The sequence below is a fragment of the Accipiter gentilis genome, chromosome 3, assembly GCF_929443795.1.
Source record: "Accipiter gentilis chromosome 3, bAccGen1.1, whole genome shotgun sequence".
In the NCBI taxonomy this organism is placed as follows: Eukaryota; Metazoa; Chordata; class Aves; order Accipitriformes; family Accipitridae; genus Astur; species Astur gentilis.
Window position 1 is genome coordinate 7,276,820 of NC_064882.1, and position 6,000 is coordinate 7,282,819.

The following is a 6,000-nucleotide window of genomic DNA, read 5'->3' on the forward strand; positions in this document are numbered from 1 at the left end:
TACAGAAGGCAATAATCCATGCTTTACACATTTAAAAATGCAGCTGTGAAGCTAGGGTCCATTTTTTATTCTAGCTGGTGCTCTGTCAGGAAGAGGATGCAGAGGATTTGCAAATGTGGCACCAATCTTTCAGTACCTGGTAAAGAAGCAGAGCCCTCAGAAAGTGTAGATCTCAGGTTTCAAGTGAGTTTTAGCGGACACTGGGATTTGCTATTATAATCCACTCCTATACTTCTGGTAAATGAACTGTTGCAGGAGATACAAGAATATCACCTATTAGCTAGCTATGGCATTCAAACACTACATTTACTTTCATAAAATCCATTCTGTAAAATACTCTCCATTCAGTGCAGTCACTAAGGTATGAAAGAAATGAATATTACTTATACGCCAATGGAATCGCATTTGGAAATGAAAATTCCGCTGCGTGACAAAGACAAGCTACAAAACCCCCATAGATTTATGAAGGAGAAATAAACAGAAAGCAAAAAATAGCATTGCTTCTAAGATTTACAAGTATCATATATTCGGTAAAGTATGTTATAAAATACAATGATCCAACATCAACAATAAACTAGTAAGCTGTGTTAGTTTTACACAAATCTTTCTTCTCTTAGGCCTTGTAGTTTGATTTTGCTGCACTTTTTAACCTCAGTGCTTTTTCCTGTTGAACCACTCATTGAGGAAATATTTCAAAGAGCTTTGCACTTGCCCTCATGAGAAGAGAATGAGCAATAGGAGCATTTTCGTGAACCATCACCTTTTTTTTAATAAGCACCTACGGTGATTGCTGTGTTTTTCCTGGAGATAAATGAAAAAAGTCTGGAAAGGTGGAGCATAGGTAGGAAGCATTTTATTCAATAGATGAATGTTTTTTCCAATTCTGATGTCCTCTATGCCAATATGTGGATTAAAGCATCTATAAAGCATGCAGTGAAAATTGATTTAGGCATGCAAGTAAAAGAGTGGCACGGAACTGTAGTAGCTGTAGTGAGAGGCAGGTTACAATGTGTATTCATAATAACCCATTCCTAGACAAGTAATTTTCACTACGTGAGTGCAGGACTCAGCATATGACCCAAGGCTGAGAACAGTCAGCCACCCCTGCTCTGATAGGGCCTGTGTTAGTAAGAATTCTGAGATATTTCTGTCTTGCCAAGCACCTTTCTCAAACCTAATGTCCTCAGACTCATATATTTATTGCTGAGGAGAGGCCATTGACTGAGCTATCCGCACTTGTTCTGCAGGAGGAAGAAGGCAAGACTTTCCTTTGGCTCCCCATTTTTGATGCTATGAGAAAAGTGAAAAGACAGAGCTAACATGACCTTTCTGGAAATTTTTCTTCCTTTAACCTGGCTGGCTGGATATCTTATACCATATAATGCATCCATTGTGACAATCCTGGGAACCAGTGACAAGGAAGATCTGCTGCCCATTTAATTTCCAAACTGTAAAAATCCAGTGCTGTGTCAAGACACCCCACATATTCCAGTGTCCGCATGCACCAAGTAATTGTCAAATCAGAAAATTGCCAAAACAGGATATGTTTGGGTCCATGCATGCTTTCACTTGGGGCACAGTCAAGCTACACTCCAGATCACTGAATGGCCCTGCAGCCACGATGGTTATAACTCCAACCATTTTCATATCCTCAACTCTAACCTGCCCTATTTTTCCTCTAATCCCTACCTGTAGGAAAACAAATCTCCCCTGGACACATTTTAAATATCCTATAACTAATGGGTTACTAGAAAATTAAATGCTGATGTTATCCATAAAATTTTGGTTAGCAACAGTCAGATAATTATTTAATTTATCTTCAAATTATGTTGAAAAGTGCCCGAATCCAAACCCGAATTTGTAAATTCATTATGAAATTTCTAACCTGGATCATTTATTTATTATTTATTCTCCACATACGGCTTCAAGCTTCATTCTGTTTTATTTTTTGTGTTTTGTTAAATGTCAATAACAGCCTTTTACCAGTCTATACATAAATACTAATTTGATTGAATAAGATAGCACTGACCAATAGCAGTAATTAAATTATAACTAGTCATAATTAGTTACAGTATTGGTAAATTGTGTTTTGTACTTCCTTCATCTGGATAGTGATAAAAGAATATGGATGCTACCAAACCAAAGATCCTGTTGAAGCCTATGAAAATCAAAAGTAAAATTTGATAAATTCTATTTTTGTGTATATTTTGCTATAAGATGTTGATTCCAAATGTATGTTTGCTATTTTGACAAAGGCAATGCAGCACAATCATAGAGATTTGTGCATAACTGTAACCGTGCCTGGGATTTCGCTGAAAAAGAAACAGTCATTAAAATAATAGCAGTATGTTCTCAGTGATGGTCACACAATATTGAAGTATAAAAGTATCAAAGCCTTCCAGTCTTCAGCAGCTGTAAAAAAAAAAACAGAGATTGCTATATATTTATCAGGTTAGGCAAGATTTTTAAAGGTCTGATGAAATTTAAGACCTTATCTGGAAAAAAAGCGCCAGACTTCATAGTTCACTGCAGTGCCAATTTTAAAATAAAAGTTTTGTATTCCCACACAACTCCCACATCTTCTTTAATCCTCAGAGTAGTGTTTTCATCATATGTCAAGCTTTTTATATAAATCTGTTCTCAAGTGCCTTTTTTTTTTTTGCCCCCTCCCCCCTTTAATTTTAAGCAACTCCTGTCCTAGGTTTCTGATGTGATGCTATTCTTCTGCCAGGTAGAAGTCCAAAGTGAAATTTGAGTATTTGGTAAACCTTAATAAAGGTGGGATATTGATATGTGTTGTTCAACCCAGTCTTCTTTCAGGGCTTTTATTGTGGATCTTTTTCATTAAATAGGAACAACGGAACAGATGTGTCTGAGGATTCATGTCAGAGAAGTTTGCATGACCAAACCCACTTCAAATGTCTGAAGAAATCCTAAGAGCCACAAATGGAGGTCTGCTGTCAGAGGATGGAGTATTCACATGAATGATGGTGAATTGATCACACAGGAAGAAGTGCAAAAACTCTTCAAAAGGGTAAAATAAAAGGCAGAAAAGTCAATCACCACATGAAAAAGAAAAGTTTATGGCCATATCTAAATTTTTCAAACATACCAAAGGAAAAGAAAAAGAGTACTTTTAAAAGTCAAATTATCCAAGTATCACAATTGCAATGAGTTGTTTATAATGCATACATGTCCAGCAAAAAGCTGGATTAATAGCTATGCTGAAGTATATACACTGTAACTGCTGTAGCCTGATCTTCAGCACCCTCTATGTCAGTTAGTCATGAGAATTAAGGAAAAAGAGCATTCAGAAGCAGCTCCCTTCAAACTGAAATACTATACTGTACTGTAGAGTGTGTACTATGATTTGCATATGATTACTGAAAGATAAATATCATATATATCAATTTACAACATAATTGGAATTGTACCTGCAGTAATCAGACAACAGCTATGGGATAAATAAACAAAGGAAGACTGTCAAAGCAGATTTTGTAAAAAATTATATAGATTTACAGAAGCTAATACCTATTTCCTCAGTTAGAACCCTTGATTAAAGAGTGGGAAGAGGTTAAATGAATTATCAGAAGATATGGTACAGCTTTCACAGGTCCCAAGGTGCAGAAGACTACTGACCTGTAGCTACAGTGCATTAAGTTTATTGCTCCTTGCAGTTTTACTTTTTGGTGGTTTAGACTTTCAAAATAGATGGATCTGGGCACAGAAGTCATTACAAAATTGACCATCTGGAAACCCACCATCATTTCAGCTGTGTGTAATGTAGGAAACACAACAACCTGCTCTTTGGAGCCAGCAGAAATAAAAAAGAAATTATGATGAGAGCCATAAGTGACACTGCAAAGAGATGGGTTCCTTTTGACATTTAGAGTTACCTGGCAGTGTAGTATAAGACAAAAGCATCTCCATGACACAAAAAAATTCCCGGATTCTGTAAATCTACAGATGACATCTTTGGGAAGTTTGGGAGGGAGAAGATGCTGGGAAATAAGAACATGTGTAAAATAATTCCTGAAAACTATGTTTAAAAACTTTTTTTTTTTTTTTAATTTATGATGGTCTATATCCTACCTTTAGTTTTGTGGTAGGAATTCTAGAGAAAATCTACAAATTCTGAAGTGGTAGCTCTGGGTTTGTCTTGGTGTAAAATGAGAGCAGAATTTTGTCCTCTGACTTCAGTCATATATCTGTATCTTCATAGTTTTCGTTTCCATCCTCTTAATACGCCATGAAAGCCATACTGAGTGGCTTGAAGCTTTGTGAACTGATTAATAATACAAAAAAAAGAAGATAAATATAACAGTGAGAGAATCGTTTCCTTTCCTTTATGTTTCTGGTTGTGTTTCAGAGAAGAAAGAGATTTCCTTCTACCAGGAGGGACATTGCTTTGTGACTAAAACGGCATTAGACTTAGACTGTCTCTTATGAATTTCCTGAAAGCACAGAAGAGTAGCAACAAAAAAGAGCAAACAAATACTGCTGCGTGAATAGATTTGAAAAATAAACTGTGTTTTACAGCATATATTTCAGAAGTTCTGAAGCCAGAAGGAATCATTAGATCTCCTGCATAAAAAGGCCTTAGACCTTTCTTTAAGTAATTCCTGTTTAATTAAAACTCAATAACAACAACAATCCAGTCTTGACTTAAAGTATTAACAGTTTTGTAGAACCTGCTTCACTATTTCGTAAGTGGTCCTAAAGGCAATCACCATCATTGTCAAAACTGCCCACTTGATTTCTAGCTTGAATTGGTCTAGCTTCAACTTCCAGCTGGGGGATTTTGTTGTATCTTTTCCTTCTGTAATGAGAAGCCTCCTGGTATCAAATACATTCCCCAAGGCACTTACAGACAGTGAAAAACCCCACACTTTATCCACCATAAACATACTAGTTTATGGATGGAGAATGAAAGACTCCATCTGTGAAGCTTATCAAAGGGAAGGTTAAATCATTACTTTGAATAATATTTCAACCTAAAAAAATGACTTGGAGGGAAAAGGTTTTTTATTCATGTGAGCTGAAGAATGAGGTAGGTATACAATCCTTTATTTTTTGAAGTATTGGTGGCACATAGAGGTCCAGATGAGTTTCAGAGTGGCGTTTTCTGTCTAAGTGACAGCAGCCACAACTCGTTTCTGGCAAGCAGAGATGAGTCAGGCTGCAGCTCTAGAGTGAGCAGCTGGAAGACAGTGAAGATACCTGGACGCTGAGCACATGTTCTGATCCATGCTTCAGCTTGACAGAAAATGTGTGGGCTGAGCCTTCCAGACATTTCCGGCATGTTTTTGGCAAAGGGTACAGAACCAACTGCCATTCACCTTTCTGACAGGGATAGCAATGTAAATGAGAAACTCCACCAGCTCATCCGGTCACCTTCTATGCACTTGCTCACTTCTCCCTAGTGTAAGAGATGCAACGGAATAATCTGCAATGGAAAAAAGGGCTGAAAAGGGAAAAGACATGGGGTTTGGGTTTCTCCATATTTATTCCTACAAGTTCTGCAGACACTGAAAACAGACTGAGTACAAGCCCCTTAGCTGTGTCTTACATCCCATTAGAAAGGTGATTTCACTAAGGGTAATGTGTGCATCTGTAAAGGGCTTAGCTGGAAAAAATGACCAAGACTTAACTTCAGACGTGTTAGTGTTATTGATGGTTATGTATTTGGCCGTGTTTTATTTCTAGTTACTACAAAACCAATTATATACATATATACCAAAGTTATTTATACACATTCCAAGGGTCACTGTACCCCAGGAAATACCTTTTCACAGATCAGAGCACTCTTGACTACTAAAGATACCTTGGTTTGGCCCATGGAAGGAGCCAATACACACATTCTGAGCTCTTTGACTCTTCTGATGCTGCCAGCACCCTGCTGGGTATCATAAAATAAGAAATATATAACTCTGTTAAGACAGGATGCTGTCTGTATTACAGTATAAATATGTGAACTCATAGGTAAATAATCTTTGTGCA